This window comes from Papio anubis, chromosome 12 (assembly GCF_008728515.1).
Source record: "Papio anubis isolate 15944 chromosome 12, Panubis1.0, whole genome shotgun sequence".
Classification (NCBI taxonomy): domain Eukaryota; kingdom Metazoa; phylum Chordata; class Mammalia; order Primates; family Cercopithecidae; genus Papio; species Papio anubis.
In genome coordinates this window covers 54,952,755-54,971,299 of record NC_044987.1, presented here as the reverse complement: position 1 = coordinate 54,971,299, position 18,545 = coordinate 54,952,755, and the positions used below count along the sequence as shown (strand labels likewise).

The 18,545-nt window shown below is 41.7% G+C and overlaps 1 protein-coding gene across 4 annotated transcripts in view; it reads right to left on the bottom strand.

Moving 5' to 3' along the window:
- TENM4 (teneurin transmembrane protein 4) overlaps window positions 1-18,545 on the bottom strand; it is a 788,706-nt gene that overhangs the window by 632,151 nt on the left and 138,010 nt on the right. For all 4 annotated transcript variants that reach the window (XM_017949239.3, XM_017949237.3, XM_017949235.3 and 1 more), the window contains exon 2: window positions 15,354-15,409. The gene's annotated coding sequence lies outside the window, so the exon portion shown is untranslated. The remainder of the gene's footprint in view (window positions 1-15,353; window positions 15,410-18,545) is intronic.

Below are 18,545 nucleotides of genomic sequence, written 5' to 3'. Positions count from 1 at the left end.
CTGACATTCCTCTGAACATGTAAAGATGCTGAATTTCATTTATCATTAAGGAAATCCAAATCAAAACCACAATGAGATACAACTTCAAACCCACAAGGAAATAAAAAAGACATAAAAAAGTATTAAAAAGGATGTAAAATGATCTCTCCTTTCTCTACATTTCTGTGGCCCCCTTTATGCCTATGTTATAGTCTTGATCATGCTTGGTAGCAATTGTTTGTATAGAGTCCAGTACCCCCCATCAGATTGGGTGGCCCTTAGGAGCAGAGACCCAGATGGATTTCTTTCTATGTGACCAGATACTCCAGTACAGGGCCTGGCACATGAAAGGAGCTTCATAAATCATTGCTGAATGAATTAATGAAGTGACTGCTGAATAAATGAACGGCCACAATTCAAAACTCTTTTAGAAAGGTTCAGGGACTGACAACATTATCTTTACTGCAGAGAAACTGCTGACTTCCAGAGTGCAATCTCATACTCTTGCTTCTCTGTTCTAACCAATTTCAGCCAGTAACGTTCTTTCCTCATTTTTACGTGTTAAAAAACAACAAAAACAAACACTCGATTCTTTTGTTAACCTGAATGCCAAGCTATTAATACTTTGGGTATTTTGATTTTCTAGGAGGACAGGATGGATTCCAGGGGAGATAATGGTGTAAGCATTGGTCTTTTTCAGCATGTGGTCCAGAGGCCAATCTCTTATCTGTTATGAAGGAGAAAGTTTTGCTTCAGTGGAGTATTTATTCAGGCATTTGTGTGGAAATATTTAAAATTGGGGGGAAAAAAAGTGCAGGAAAAAGGCAGGAATTATAGCATTCTGTCCCAGGCTGGGTCCCCAGTATTAAGCACCTTGCCTGGCATAATGGCCAGAGACTCACTGCCCTGTCCATAAGGAAATTTTCAGGCTTCAGTGCAGTGTTGCTTCTGGCATTTACAGGTTGTTGTTGTTGTTTTTCTGACACAAGCACATGATAAGACATAACTGTTAGCTGTAGTAAGCCTTGTTCTTATCACCACCTTTTAAAGTTTTCCAAAATACAGGCAAGATTAACACAAATTCTTTATAAAACTCTTACAAGAAATACAAAAGGAGGGAGCCCTGCCCAACTCGTTCTATGAGATGAGCAGTATTCTGATAGTAAAATCAGACAAAGACATTACACACACAAATACAGATGAATATCTCCCAAAAATAGAAAAATATAAATTTTTATAAAAATATAAAAATCTTCAATAAGATAACATTGAATTGAATCCAACAACACATAAAAAGAACTATACACCATGACCACGTGGGATGTATCAAGGAATTCAAGGTTGGTTTAACATACAAAAACCAATCAATGTAATAGATCACATTAAGACCATAAAAGATAAAAACCACATGATTATGTCATTAGACCCGGAAAAAGCATTTCACAAAATCTAACACCCTTTCATGAAAAAACCCAACAAACTATAAATAAGAGAAATCCTTAACTTGATAGAGGCCATCTACAAAAAACTCACATCTAACATTGTACTTAATGGTGAAAGACTGAAAGCTTTCCCCCTAAGATGAGAAATAAGGCAAGGTGACTGCTCTCATCACTTCTTTGAATACTGTACTGGAGGTTCTAACCAGGAAAATTAGTTAACAACAAGAAATAAAGACACTCAGATTGGAGAAATGAAGAAATAAAACTATCTCTACTCACCAATGACAAGATCTTATATATAGAAAATCTTAAGGAATCCACAAAAGAGCTATTAGAATAAACAAGTTCAGCAAGTTTGAAGGATATCAGATAAATGTACAATCATTTGTATTTCTATACACTAGCAATGAACAATCCAAAAATGCAATCAAGAAAATAATTCCATTTATAATAGCATCAAAAAGAATAAAGTATTTAAGAATAAATGTAACAAAAGTGAAAGATTTGTACACTAAATATGATAAAACAGATTAAAAAGAAATTAAAGCAGGCTTGAGTAAATGGGAAGATATCTCATATTTGTGGATCGGGAGACTGAATATTGTTTGGATAAAAATAGTCCCCAAATGTATTTATAGATTTAATGTATTCCCTACCAAAATCTCAGCTGGATTTTTTCTATAGAAATGTACTAGTGTATCCTGAAATTTATATGGAAATGCAAGGAACACAGAATATTCACATAGTCCTTAAGAAGAACAAAGTTGGAAGAATCCCACATCTCAATGTCAAAATTTACTATGAAGCTACAGTAATCAAGATAGTGTGGTACTGGCATATAGAGTAGATATATAGATCAATGGAATCAAATTTAGAGTCATGAAATAAACCCTCACATTTATAGTCATTTGAGTTTTTGACAAGAGTACCAAGACAATTCAATAAGGAAAGAAAGTCTTCTCAGCAAATGATGCCAAGATAACTGAATATCCACATGCAAAAGAATGAAGTTTGCTCCAGACCTCACATAAGATACAAGGATTAACTTAAAGTGGATCATAGATCCATGTGTAGATCTAAAAATATAAAACTCTTAATAGAAAACAGGAATAAATTTTCATTACTTTGGATTAAGCTATGGTTTCTTAGATGTGACACCAAAAGCACAAGTGACAAAAGAAAAAATATAGATACATTCGACTCTTTCAAAATGAAAAAGTTTTGTGCTTCAAAAGAATATTATCAAGAGAGTAAAAAGACAACTCACAGAATGAGAAAAAATTGCAAATCATATATCAGATAATTGTATCCAGAATATATAAAGAACTCTTATAACTCAACAATACACAACATAAAACCCAAATTAAAAAATAGGCAAAGGACTTGACTATTTCTCCAAAGAAGACAGAAGAAAATGCCAATGAGAACATGTAAAGATGCTGAATATCGGCCAGGCATGGTGGCCCACTCCTGTAATCCCAGCACTTTGGGAGGCAGATGTGGGCAGATCACGAGGTGAAGAGACCAATCATCCTGGCCAACATGGTGAAACCCTGTCTCTACTAAAAATGCAAAAATTAGCTGGGCATGGTGGTGGGAGTCTGTAGTCCCAGCTACTTGGGAGGCTGAAGCAGGAGAATTGCTTGAACCTGGGAGGCAGAGGTTGCAGTGAGTCAAGATTACGCCACTGCACTCTAGCACGGCGACAGAGTGAGACTCTGTCTCAAACAAAAAAAAAAGATGCTGAATATCATTCATCATTAGGGAAATCCAAATCAAAGTCACAGTAAGATGCCACTTCAAACCCACAAGGAAATAAAAAAGACATAAAAAGTATTGAAAAGGATGTAAAAAATTGGAAATGTCATACATTGCTGGTGGTATTGTGAAATGGTGAAGCTACATTTAAAAATAGGTTGGCAGTTGCTAAAAATGTTAATCATAGAGTTGCCGTATGACCTAGCAATATCACTGCTAGATATATACCCCAAAGAACTGAAATTTATGTCCACATAAAAACTTGCCCATGAATGTTCATTGCATCATTATTCATAATAGTTAAAAATGGAAATAACCCTGATGTCCATCAAGTGATAAATAGACAAACAAAATGTGGTATGTGTGTGTGTGTGGGTGGGTATGGGCATGGGTATATCAGGAATAAAGTATTGATTCATGCCGCAACATGGATAAACCTTGAAGACATTATGCTAAGTGAAAAAACAAAAAACAAAAAACAGACACAAAGGCAACATCTTGTATGATTCCTTTTATATACAAGGTTCAGAACAGGCAAGCCCATAAAGATGGAGAAAGTAGATTAGTGGAGTGGTTGCCAAGGGCTGGGGGGAGCAGGGTATGGGGAATGACTGCTAATGAGTACAGGGTTTCTTTTTGGGGTGATGAAACGTTCTAAAGTTAGATTGTGGTGATGGTTGCACAACTCTGTGAACAGACTAAAAAAACACTGAATTGTTACTTTAAAAGGGTAAATTTTATAGCATGTGAATTATATCTCAATAATGCTGCTATAGAAAACATATGCAAGAAATAGGCTATAGGGAATGTGGAAAAAATGGAAACAGCTGACTTGCTAGAAGTGGTGCAATGAAAGGTGATTGTATTTCTGTTTTCTTTTATTATTGTTTTCATGTTGTTTGCACAATAATAATGTGAAAAAAAAGAGAAAGGGAGCGAGAGAAAATGAAGTAGAGAATATGAGCACTTGCTTTGGAGTCCAGGAGTCTGAGGCCATCATCCCTTGCTCTACTAGTTACTATGTATTCTGGATAAGTGGTTTCACCTTTGGCCTCAATTTTTGTTTTCTAGAAGTGGAAATAGGATGGGCACAGTGGCTCATACCTGTAATCCCAGCACTTTGGGAGGCGGAGGCGGGTGGATCACCTGAGGTCAGAAGTTTGAGACCAGCCTGGTCAACATGGTGAAACCCCGTCTCTACTAAAAATACCAAAAAAAAAAAAAAAAAAAAAAAAAAATTAGCTGGGCGTGGTGGTGGGCACCTGTAATTCCAGTTGCTCGGGAGGCTGAGGCAGAAGAATCAATTGAACCCAGGAGGCAGAGGTTGCGGTGAGCTGGGGTTACACCATGGCACTTCAGCCTGGGCAACAAGAGCGAAACCCCGTCTCAAAAAAAAAAAAAAAAAATTAAAAAAATAGAAGGGGAAATAACACTAACCTTATAGGACTGCTGTGAGGATTACATAAGCTGATATGAAGCAGGTACCCATCGTTCTAATTTTCTTTCATCTTCATTTATGTCCTCAAACAATTATGGAGCATCTATTACATAATTGGGAAATAGATGAATTAAGATTGGACCTCATTCTCAAACATCTTGGAATTTAGAGAGGAAAACAAACACATAAATAAATTTTAAAAGTTCATCAGGAAACACAAATAGCATGTTGGATGAGCTATCTGCATAGACCAAATACATTCAGGAACTTGTGTTGGGAGCTATTGGTGAAGGAGCCAGACCAAGAAATAAAAACTCATAGGAGATAGAATTTTACATTGACATATGTTTGTTGCAAAGTGTGCTTTCATGTGTATTATCACATGCAATTCTCAGAGAATGCTCCTAAGGAAAGTAGTATTGCTCTACTTTATAAATGAGAAGACTAAATCTTGGAGAGGTCATGAGTGTTCTGGTTTTATAAAACCAGCACATGGGGCAGGATGCCTTTCACTCTGCCCTGGTGGCCTCTTCTGAACATTCTTGGTTACATGCCACTAGAAAGGAAGATGGAATAGGTGAAGTACCAGTAAATGAAGAGGAATCTTCTCCAAGTCATGGCTGGTAGAAAGTACTGGGTATGGAACCTAGTCCCCTTAGGGTCCAGTGAGAAAGCATGCCAAATGACGACACCAGGACCCATCCAGCCCTGGCTCATCCAACAAAGATGTAATGCACTCCTTGAGGAAATATCCATGTTCTGTAGATCATGAATGTCTAGCAAACACTTCTCTAGTGATCACACTAAGTAATGAGTTGGGCGTGAGGAAGGGAAACATGCATCATTTATACAGCACCTACATTATATTCCCGGTTCCCCAATAAGTAGGGTGCTTGAGGCATTATAATGGCTATTTTCAACACTGACACTGAGGTAACACTGAGGACCAGAAAGGTCAAGTGACTAAGGTCACATAGCAAATCTGTAGCAGAGAAGAGAGTGAGGACTCAAATCAGCGCATCTTTTCACTCATCATGAGGATTCTAGATTCTTCCCTATGCAAAAAAGTCATTGTCTCAAGGGCAGAGCAACAAACTGTCAGAGCTCAGAAGTCACACTGCATCACGAAGCTGTGGGGGCCCATGTCTGCTATTTAAGCAACACTAAAAACACATCAGCCCACGCCTTAAGGGTGAAGGAGTGGGATACTTAGCTGAATATCTGGTACAGAATAGGGCCTCAGTGGGTACCCCAACAGCCTAATTGATCTTTGGTTTCAATGGAACTGGCCCTCAGCTAAAAGCAAAAGACCTCTTTACCAAATACCTCTTTCCTGAAGGAGAAGGATGGCAGATATAGGCACAAGCATTCAGCACAGAAACCCAGGTGGGTCCACCTCTGAAGCTGCTAGGCTTTTGGCACCTGGCCAGCTGGACAGACCACAGTTCTCATTTATCAAGAGCCATAACCAGTCCATTACTTGGCTTCAGTGTCTCCCCAACCCGTTGACCCTGACAGTGAGTTTGTGATCCCAAAGGCTCCTTACCACTGGAATATCTTCAGAAGTAAATGAAATGGTAAGTAGTAGACTTCAAAGCCAGGCTGTGCCCAGCACTCTATACTCTGTTCAGTGAAAGCAGAAATGTCCCCAACTCACCCACTGGGGTGAAGTAACTTATCACTCTGCAGTGATTCACAATGACCTGCAGAATTGACAATCAAAGTATGTAGACGTCTCAACTGATTCCTCAGGGAACTCTGGCAAAGCTCAGTAAAGAGAATCCAGATTCATAAAGAGATCATCCCAACAAAGATTTCAAAGGTACGGAAGAAAGAGCACAGGCTTTGGGAGACAACAGACCTATGATAAATCTCGGCTTATCTCCAGACCCATGATAACGCCTGGCTCTGTCTCCTGCAAGACGTTTACATCTTCTAAAAGCATCTTCAGAGAGCTAAGTGTCAGCTTCTTTACTGGCTAATGTGAATGTAATTTGCTGTTTTTATGGAGGCCAGAGGGGTTAAGCAGGTGGACAGATTTAGCGGATGATTGGTAATATAAAACTAGGGGGAAGAAGGGATGTCTAAGGTGGGCTGTTGGTTGAAATAAGAATGGGTGAGGTGACAAGAGAGTGTGTGGTCAATAAAAAGAGGAAAAAAAATGAACCACAGGGAAAACTGCATTTACTAAGGTAAGGGGAAAATAAGTCAGAGCTTGAATGAAACGTGGTGAGAGGGCATAATAAGGAAAAATAAGAGAAAATCTTGTCTTCTAGGAGACATACAGGGAATTGTCTAAGGTTTACCAACTGTTTGATCTTGAAAGAGCAATCATAACACTCAAGACTTATTATGACACCATCAATAAATGTTTCCTACACATGTGAGGGCAAGGGTAGCAAATAGGGTCCTTTTTCATGAGCAAATTCCAGCTGATTGATAATGTGTATCTAAAGTATCGTGTTTGAAAAAATTCTGAGCCCTCATCTGAATGCAGTGGTAAAGAATTGTTTCAACAGTGGTGTTTGCAGGGGAGTGGGAGAAAGAATGGTAGCCCACAGGCCAAATGTAGTTAATGCTGTGATGTGCCACTCTGACTACCTCCTTTGGGACTGAGACACTCATTCCTCCAGCTGCAGGGACTTTTGCTGTTGGCTGCTGACAGGTATCAGTTGAGTCCCTCTCCAGGAATGGTCTTCAGCCCAAGAGAGCTGTCACCTGTGGGCAGTCCACAGCTGTTATTACAGTGGGCAACAAGGCCAACTCGCTTTGACTCAATGTGAGACATCTGAAGACCATCCCAGCTTGAGTTCCCTGTGGAATCAGCTGACATTTTTGCTGTGATTGCCTTGCAGCTCAACTCTTCCCTTTCTTCCCTTACTCCCTTACAGGTGCTGAGCCTAAGAGCATGCTCCAATAAACTTTCTGCATGCAAATCTCTGTCCCAGAGTCTGGTTCTGGGGAATTCAACCTAATACATCAAGTATTTGCCATTCCTGCACAAACTATACCTCTCTCTCTGCTTAGCTAATAGCTTGTCATCTGTGTTAACTTACTCCTCAACAAAGGAAGACTCAACGTTAACCAAGGGGAATAATCTGCAATCCATTAGCTTTCTCTTTTTCCCTTGGTGGCAAGGTAACTCAAAGATAAGTTATCTATTCTTACCTCTCTTTTGCCTAGGTTAGAGGTAAGTTTCTACATGTTTTCTTTTCTTTTCTTTTTTTTTTTTTAAGTAGAGACGGGGTTTTGCCATGTTGGCCAGGCGGGTCTTGAACTCCTGACCTCAGATGATCCGCCCGACTCAGCCTCTCAAAGTGTTGGGATTACAGGTGTGAGCTACTGCTTCTGGCAGTTTCTACTTTAGTTAGACTTGGAGGCTTTCTAATCTATAAGAGATGGGTTGGCTCTATTCCTCTCATTCTCAGTCAGTTCTCCCACCTCCAACTCTAGAAGAGATAGCATGTATCCATGACTCACTTTTTAAAATCATTATAGATCAAAGGTATCAGTAGGAGGATGAACAATATGTGCTAATAACTCTCATTGGCATAATGCTTTCAATTTATATGTATGTAATATTTTAGAAACATAGCAACTCTTTAAGGTTATTGTTATTTCTTTTGAGCAAAAGGAAGAGAAAGGCTGAATGATTTCCCAAGTCACCTAGAAGACTTATTGCAGAATCTAGACTAGAATCTGGGTGTTTTGGCATCCAATCAATCCAGTCACAGGCAGAAAGTGTCTACCTCTGCTGCTTTCTTAGAAATCAGTGTGTGATTTCTAGAAAACAATGGAAGTGGCTCGGGAACGCCCCTCACCATCCCTCCCTTTGTACCATTGCAGTATCCGGGATCTCGGTGGTGATCACATCCTGGAACAAGCACTGATGAGCATCCTGTAATCCAGAAGATGATCTAACTGTCCAGTGCTAGAATCCCTTATACCACCACAACAAATGACTGTCTTGTTCCTGTTTGGACCATTTTACTGATGGGAAACTTATTATTCAGAAAGTGGCTTATTCTGTGTTCCCTCATCTGTACAAGTGGAATGACACCAAACTGGGAAAGGTATGACATTTAAATGAGAGAATGAATGCAAAGCACATAGTAGGTACTCATAAGGAATCCTCCCAGAAAAGCTGGCACATCTTGCTCATTTAGAGCTGTTTGTCTGTAAAGGCATAGCTGAGTGAATCTGGGAGCCAGGTCCACAGGCAGGCAATGAAGCATGCTATCTGCCTGCTAAAGAGACATGCCAGAGGCTGGGATGGAAAAGACAAACTCCAGCTTTCAGATCTGCCACTGCAAGAAAACCAGGGATTTTGCTGTGGTGTCACTGGGTGGGGTGGTGATGGTGGGGGTGGGGGGAGCAGGTGGGCAGTAAACAAATAGCCAAACCCCACATGGCCATGTGGATTGGTGATATCCAGGTGACTCTGTGACCCTAGGATGGATGGGGAAGCACAGAAAACCCTTCTCAAAGACAACAAAACTGCTTTAGTTCTGTGTAGCGGTGGCTTGAAAGTTGATCACTGGTGTGATGTGCCTAAGTTAGGATGCAGCTGGCATGGAACAGCACGGGTTTCCTCTGTCCAAAGAAGATTTGCAAACAAGAGTACAGTTCAAAACACTTAATAACTGATGTGGTACAGGCACACTGCCAATGAGAATGGACATCGGCTACAATCAAACAGCATGGTCATGGGGGGTGTGTCAGCCAAACATCCACCCTGGCAACAAGGAAGCCCACCCTGCAAACAGGGAGAAGAGGATCTGCAGGGTGGGGCGCCTAGAAGTCAGTAGAAAATCTGCCTATCTCCTGTGGAAATCCCAGAGGATTTCATTAAACTCTCAGGGCTCTGGAGAGCAAGATTTAAAAGCCATTGCTGGGGTGGGGTGGGGGGAAGTAAGTGCCTTCAGTGTCCAGCTTCCAGGCCCAGTATTGTTACTCAAGTGTACAGGGCCAGCCTCCAAAAGGGCAAAGCCCTGGTTCCACCCAAAGACAAGTCTATGAAGGCTCTGACAAGTCTTGTTCTGTTAATCAGCATACCTCTCCATCTGCTAATGAGTGTTCATATGTAGTCTCCTCAAGCACTTGTTCCTGTTCTAGCTTTTATAGATGAGGGCACTAGCACTCCTCACTGCAATCCCAGGACTTAGAACACAGCCTTGAGTCATGCAAATTGAGCCCTGGTGCTGGCAGGAGTCAGGGATCAGAATCCTAGTCCTGCCCAGGTTGTCCACAGCCACTCCAAGCCCCTCTCTTTCCCAGCTCAAATGTGTCTCCTGGCTGCTGGGCTTTCACTAAGAGCACATGTTCCTGCTACCTTCTGGGATGAAGTCACAAGGGGTCAATTAGCTTGCAGCAATGAAGCCAGCATACTGTTTCTTCAGCTTGCATAAGATGAAGCTCCATGTGATGAAACAAGTCACTGGTCCATGAGGTCTTGGGGGAAGGCACTAGAAGCAAAAGCCCTCCCTTGAGAGCAATGCACCAAGACCTCCCCTTTCTCCTGTCCTTGACCACCAGTGAGCATGCTGTAGTGGACTTGCCAAACTCAAGAAATACTCCCAGTAAGTGCCAATGAAACATTTGCCCACTGTTCTCCATAGAGCCCAAAAGATTGTGCCTCTCGAGGCTGATTTTGCCCCTGCTTGTGTCTTACAAATTGGGTTTGTTCCCCAGTAAGTCACCTTCTTCTTGCTAATTCTATTAGTGGCTTTTCATACACGACTACAGCTTCCCAGCCTTCACCAGCTTTGTCTCTTCTAAATGGAAACCTCACATAGCCCTGCATTAGAAGGCACTGGATTTGAATGACAGCTTCCCAGTAATTCTCGGAAGGAGCCATGGGCATCGGCTGTGGCTAGGGCACATGCAGGAACACCTGCAGGAGGCCAGTACATCTGGGTGAGACATTAAGCACCAAGCTTTCATGTCAGTCAAGCTGGGTCCCATTCCCAGCTCAGCCACTTACCAGCTATGTAACATGGGAAAGTTATTCAAAACTCTTTAAGGTCTTTTATTTAGTGTAAAATGGTTTTAATAATAGTATCTATCTTATAGGGTTGCTTTGAGAAATAAGCAAAATCATATATATAAGGCACTTAACATTATGCCTAGGAAACAGCCATTTAGCCATTGTCAATATTGTTAATCATTCATTTATCAATCAGTTGCTATAAATTCTGTACCCAGTTAAGGGCTGAGACTCCCAATTTCTGCCCTCAGAAACCTCTCAGTCTGATGGGAAAGGACCACAGGAGAACCAGCAGTTAGGATTCAGGATGGTAAGTACTTTATTAATAACCACTTTTTAAAATGCTATCACTAATGGGTGACAACCATTTTTTGCTAGCCCCATGTGCTACATCCTTATGTAAGTCAAGTGCATAAGCTTTCTAGTCTAAATACGTGAGTTCAAATCCCAGCATTACCATTGAATAATTATGAAATCTTGGGCACATCAATTAACTTATTTGAAACTTAGTTATTTCATCTTATAAATAGGTATAGAAGTTAGAAAAAATAGGATGGGCATGGTGGCCCACACTTGGCCACATAGTAAAACCCCATCTCTACTAAAAATAAAACAATTAGCCAGGCATGGTGGTATGTGCCTGCGGTCCTAGCTACTCGGGAGGCTGAGGCAGGAAGATCACTGGAGCCCAGATGTTTGAGGCTGCAGTGAGCTGTGATCACATTATTGTACTCCAGCCTGGGTGACAGAGCAAAACACTGTCTCTTAAAAAAAAAAAAAAAAAAAAAAAAGAAGAAGAAGAAGAAGAAGAAGTTAGGAAAAAAATACATGTAAGATGTCACTAGAGCATCTTGTATATGGTAGGTGCTTCATAAATGTCTGTTGGCTAGAGTTGAAGTGCAGTGACTAAGGGGTGTTTGGAAAATGCATGCGAGATGGCTATTGTTCCCCACCCCTAGAGAGTCTCTCTGGGTGGCTTTGAAGGCCCAGGCAACATGTCCACCTAGGCTGTGAGGCAGGATTGTGATGCTCAGTGGCTTACCTGGTTTGGACCCCGCTCTGAGCCAATGACTGCAGTCACAGGGACCAGAGGCTGGCATACCAATGGGGTTGCTGGCAAGAACCAGGCAGAAGGTTCTAAATGCAGAACCTCCAGGACCAAGGTAGATAATGGGCATGGGTGTGTAGGCAGAAAGAGCTTCTGAGCTCTCCCAGGCATCCCCAGTTTTGCATACCCCAGCCTCACACAATTGCCAGGATGGCGTATGCTTGCTCCAGGTCAGGCCTTCAAGGGCTGACAGTAGGCAAGTCACATCATATTTCTCTTTGTCCCAGAGGGAGCAATCCTAGTCCTGCCTTTAATGCATGGCTAATGAAATAATCAAATACAAAAGAACCTTGCAAAATATAAAGCACTACAAAAATAAGGCATTATCATTACTGACATCATGACTACTACTACTGCTGCTACAATTACAACTACTAATGACTACTATGATTTATCAGTCTCTATGTGTCAGTTATACTTTAAGATAATCACAAATCATCCCTATAGCCAATTTAGATAAATGATGAAGAAATTGAGGCTGAAAGAAACAAGGCTACTACCAGCCCCGTTGTTGACTTTACATGAATTTGAAAAAAGATGTCTCTTCTTCTGGGCAGATGTAGCCCCTCTGGGACACACGGCTTGGGAGGTGGAATGCAGGCTGGTTTTTAGCCCCCACTAGCCCTTGAACAAGCAGGCTTGTGCAGGACACACCCTCATCATCAGTTTTCTGCAATCTCACAGCGAAGGTGAGTGGGCTGGTTCAGTAAGAAGCTAAGTTGGGGGTCAGGCGTGGTGGCTGATGCCTGTTATCTCAGCACTTTGGGAGGACGAGGTGGGTGGATCATCTGAGGTCAGGAGTTCGAGATAAGCCTGGCCAACATGGTGAAACCCTGTCTCTACTAAAAATACAAAAAGTAGCTGGGGGTGGTGGTGGGTGCATGTGATCCCAGCTACTTGGGAGGCTGAGGCAGGAGAATCACTTGAACCTGGGAGGTAGAGGTTGCAGTGAGCCCAGAACCCGCCACTACACTGTAGCCTGGGTGACAAGAGCGAAACTCTGTCTCAAAAAAAAAAGAAAAAAGAAAAAAAAAAGAAGCTAAGTCAAGACATAAATGCAGGCCTGTTCCATTATACAAAGCATGGTTACCCCAGGTGGGCAATTGCTGCCTGGAGCCAGCATCTTCTATGTAGACCACAAACACTGACTGGCCCTCTATACACTCAGCCCTGTGCTGCTACTGTGGGATGGACAAGGATGACACAGATAGGAGCTTATACCCCAGGGAGCGCATTGTCTCTGAGAAGGAGCAGAGGTGCTCCTGCTCAGAACACACCAGCCCCAGAACTGAGACAGTGCCCAGAGAGGAACAAAACCGAACAAACCTAGTCCTGTTATGTGAATGAACATTCTTGTAGCAGGGCTTCATAAGCCTGTTGCTAAGCCTACCTTGCTTCCTGTCACTGAGCACCTGGCTCTTGGCTCAGGAAAGATAATCACTCTGGGAACCAGCTCTCCTCAGGAGACCTGGCAGAATGTTCGCAGTCCAGGGCAAAACCTGCCTTTCAACAGAGCTTCACCTCCTCCCATGTCAGACAAGGGGAAACTCAACCCATAAAGGAAAGGGTTTGCACACACAAAGCTCTGCTGAGAGCCTGCAGTAGTAAGTGACCGACCCAAGAAAGGAAGGAGCCCCAGCTCTCCCAGCTCAGAGTGTTTCCTAAACAAAGACCCTAAGTGTCCTCCCGTGACAACTCGAGACACGGGACACTCAGGTCCCAGGAGCACCTGCAGCTATCATCTGTCAGTCCCGACACCAGCACTGTCTGTGCTGAGGTTCAAGCAAAGAGATCAGACAAGCACTGGGGTGGGAGTGGGGGCTGCAGAGGGCAGGTGAGGGGGAAAAGGCTTTGGAGAGACCAATATGAATAGCAGGCATTTTTGTCTGACCCCAAAGAAGAGGGCAAGGGAGAGCTGTGATCTGAGCCAAGATGAAAGAGTGATTGGCCTCCCCTACTAATCAAAGAGTTTAATGAGGCTTATTAAAAGCCCATTTCTAGGTGTTGTTGAAAAATTACACCCGTGTGTGTGTGTGTGTGTTTTTAATAAGAACTGCCTTCTAGGGATTAAACACACACATACTCCCCAAAAATCCCATACCCCACACATTCAGTCACATTCCCACAAAACCTGCGTATCATGTACATTACAGCATTCTGGGTGCATCTACATCAACCATGGTCACAATTCACAACATCCACATGTATTGTAAGACATAAAAGCCAGATCACCGAGGTCATTCATGCACCTTTTGAAATTACAGATGTTGAGGGAACTCTAGAGCTTCATCCTCAAGGAGTTGTCATTCACATAAACAAACAGCATAGCCTCTAATCCACAGCATTCTCTGTGTCTTGCCTGAGGCAAGACAACTCAGCAAAAGCAGAAGCTACCAGGCTTGCTTTAGAGTCCAGGATCATTAAGCTTTGGTAAAAAAGCAGCAGTTTTACAGCAAGGTCACTGCACAAGAAGGGGCTGGGGGACTGTGTCACTCCTTCTACCCATGGTGGATTCTCTCTGATCTGCTAAATCCCAACCACTTGGTAGAGCCAGTCCCGGGCCTGCAGCAGGTTTCCCTTGGTTCTCAGCTTACTGCGAGCTCACAGCTGCCTTCACTCTCAGGCAGAGAAAACATTGCTTTCTGGAACAATCAGCTAGATGCAGAAAAGAATCCCTTGCAGAAAATTATCCCACCACCAGAGTGGTGCTGATCTCCCCAACATGATACTCACTGCCAAGGGGTAGAATGCAACAATGACCATTCAGACGCTACAGTTACCACGTGGAAGAGTCTGCTGTTATTAGAAATAAATGTTTTGGAATTAGTAAATCTGGGTTTCAAGCCTAGCTCTGATTTCTTATTCAAGGTATGCCTTTGGCCCACTCTTTCCGCCATCATTTTCTCCTTTGCAAAATGGCAGTAACAACTTCCTTCTACCTTACAGAGTTGTGGGAAAGATCACAAAGTACCCTTCAGACTATATACCCCAAAGCAGATGCTAGAAATTCTCATAATGAGACAAAAATGGGAAAATGGAGGAACTCATTGATTGGGTTGTGAACTCCTCAAGGGCCTGTGTTGTATTTATCTTGTTCTCAGTGCCCAGTGCTGAGGCTGGGACTAAATACCCTGGGGAAAAACAGTGTGAAAGCAAGCAAGCAGAATGAGTGAATCCATGAGTTAAGTGGCTTGCCTAAGGTCACAGAGCAGGTCATTGCAGGATTTGAGCCCAGAAGTCTTGACCACACTAGTCCAGAGCTCTCTATTCTAGATGTATCAAACAGTTGGGTCTATTGAAGGGAGAGTGAGTGTCACAACAACTGCAGCATGGACCAGTTTTCAATAAGCCCCACTATTCCCAGAGAAAGACCCAATGTTGGCCAGGTATGGCCTAAAAGGACTTCACAGACTCACCTGTTAAACATGTCAACTCCACACTGGGAACAAACAGAAGCCACAAGTGCAAGTAATACTCAATTGCCTCAAACCGGCTCATCTTATTTAATGACTTGTGCAATACTGACTTGAATTGCACAAAACAGAAAAGTCACAAGCCTGGGACAATCGATCTGGCAGGGGTTAGGTCTTGCAGACTGGAAGCATATCGTGTTTTGGGTTCACTTTCAGCATCATTACTTACCTACTGACCAAGTGTCCAAGAGATCACTAGCCCTCTCTGATTCTCAGTTTGTCCATCTGCAAAACAAGAAGACAAACACAATTAATTCCTTGAGACCACTGGACTAAAATGCATCACAGGTTTTATGCCTAGAATTGGTTACCAACTACCTATGATTCCAGGTAACTGGGAAAACTGAGTGGTCAGGCACTGCAAAATAACTAAAACATGAAGTGCAATAATAAATTAAGCATGATAATGAATAGTTATGTGTCAAGCAGGACACTCGCTGATGGTGCCCAACTCTCGGCGCAGAAAATTCAGCCTTCCAGTCATTTGGGCACTTTTTACTTTTCATAGATGTCAAAATATAAAAGACCATTAAAAATATCAGGAGAAATAAAGCAAAGAAAAGGGCCACAATCTCGACACATTCACTTCCAACAATTTGGGCTTTTCTTTTTTTGTTTTGCTTTTTTTTTTTCCTTTTATACATAGAGTTTACCATTTTTCAGAGCAGAAGTTATCAAGATATACTATATTAAAAAGCACCATGCCAATCATGATTTTCCTCTCTTGCCACCTATGTTAGGCCATGACCATTGACCATTGCCCTTATTAACTCATTTTCCTTCCCATCCTTTTCATCAGTTTCCCCAAGGCCTTTCCAGGTGTGTGGTCAGATCTCTGACAGGCACTGTCCATACCTGAGCCCAGAACAGTGAGAAGCAAGCAATCTGTTGGAGTCCTCGGACTGGCCTTTCCCTAGTCTAGGTTCAGTTGCCTCATCTGAAAAATAGGGAACCTGGACCGGCTGGTCACAGATACCCTTTTTAACTTGAAAAAGCAAGGCTAAGGAAAAGAGAAGGAAACTCATATATTTGAGTCCCTACTATGTGACAGCTATTGAGCTAATAATACCTACAGATATGATTTCATGATCCTTATAACTATCCTGGGAGATTTTATAGGCAAGAAAACTGCAGCTCAGCAAGGCTCAGCAAGCCGTCTAAGGCCGGATGCTGTAATTTTGGTACCCCATTCATATTTTTGCCATATCCATGTGTCACCTCTACTATCATTTACTAATTTTCCCAAATCAATTCATATTTTTTCTTAACTATATTTTTAAATAATTTTCAAAAAATATTTCTGCAGCTCTATTTCTGCCCTTTTTCTCCTATGAACAGCAACCTTGTGACTAAGACAGGTTCTGTAATTACAAAATGGTTGCTGCAACATGAAGGAATTTGTCATTGAAACCATTCGAACAATAGGAAGTCATAGGTGTGAGGTGCTGTGTGTATATATATAGATATATACATACACACACACACAATTTATTAAAATAAGTTTTGGAGTTGAAAATGCTCATCCATGTACTATGCGAACTCCCAGTGGTGCCCCTACTACACTTTGGGGAGCTGGTCTGAAGTCCTTCAATGCACTGTGACTTCAGAACTGAAGTCTTTCATCTTTCAAAGCTGAAATCGTAAAAATGCCTAATACTTAGTCTATGTCAAGAAAGTCACCAGGGTCACACAGCTAGTAACTGAAGGAGCCAGGACCAGGCTTCTGCTTGCCTGCTTCTAACCCATCCCAGTGCCCCAGGAGCACACTCAGCTTCCGTCCCCCTCCTCAGACCCCAGATATGCAATTCTGTGCCATATGGCCACCAATTAAGTTGTTTTCAAATCCAGGCAGGGTCATCCTGTTTTGTTATGTTGTCCTCAGCTTTTCCATAAAGTGACTAGATTATATCGATACTTATTTACATTCCCAAAAGGGCGCTTTAGTATAAAGCTGCATCATTTCTAAAACCATGTTTTGAAAATATGAACTGAAAGTGATTCTTTCTTCAATGATCCAAAATAGTAACTGAGGAAATAGAAAAGGCTGATAACCTAATACCCAGGAATGCCATTGCCACTTCAAATGAGTATAAAATCCCAAGCCGGTGAGGGGAAGTGGGAGAAAGTGACAAAGTGACTGTACTGGACACTGATCGAAGCTGTTGTCTAGTGTCTTTTTAAAGCTCTAAGCTTCCATTTCCTGTCATCTGGTTTTAAATTAATTGGCATGAATTTTTTATGACGAGAGAGCAAACAGGTTGAACGTCCCATAGAACTGGGTGGGGCTTGCTTTCTGCTGAGCTGCCCATTTCTGCACTGAATATGAGCTACAAACTGTGCAGAAACAGGAACACAAACAGACCCCCCTATTCATTCTCTGTCCAATGACACCTCTTCCAGGAAGCCTTCTCCCACCAACCAGAGTCAGAATTAGTCCCCCTCCTCTGGCTTCCCTCACAGCAACGCTTATTACAGACTCTGTTACACTGCAGTCATGCATTGTTTTCTTTTTTTAAAGAAGTATTTTCTTTCTGGCTATTTACTAAATACAATAAAAACTCAACACCGTCAATATGATTTTAGATATAATTCCTTTTAAGCCTTTTTGTATGAATACTTACACACACAGACATCCACACAATGTACATTCAGATGCTTTACAAACTGAGATCATACCATACAAGCTAATTTTAATCTATCTTTAATTTAGTAAAATAGCATGCTTTTCAATGGTTACATAGATTTATAATTAATATCCTACTGATGGACATAGTGTTGTTTCTAATTTTTCACTAGTGTAAATACTCTAATATCTTTGTACATATTTCTTGTAGGGTTGTTTGATTATATGCTTCTACTGTATTGCTTAACATTTAAAAAAATTATAGCTGCTCCTCACCTGAATGTATCACTTGTCATTTTTACCAGCAGTATATGAACATGCCAATTCCTCTCACTCTCATAAATATTAGGCATTAGCATACTTTAAAACATCTCTATTGATGCGATAGGTAAATGGTACCTAATTATTTTAATCTGCCTCTCTTGAATATCAGTTAAACATCTTTCTCTTGGTTTCTTGTTCATCACACTTCTTCTTTGGGAATTGCATGTTCACTGTGCTTTACTCATTGTGGGTGTTAGTCTCTCTTTGGTTGCTACATGAGAGTTTGCTATTTGTCTTTTACCCTGATGATTTTGTAGCTTGCTTCCAGTATGTCTAATCACAGTAAAGGGTACCAACATCTACTAGTTGTTCCCACCAGAATTCTGGGTACCTATTTTGACACCCCCCAGCATGTCACTACTCACAGCCTATCAGTCATCAAATCCTATCAGTTCTACCTCCTAAATACATCTT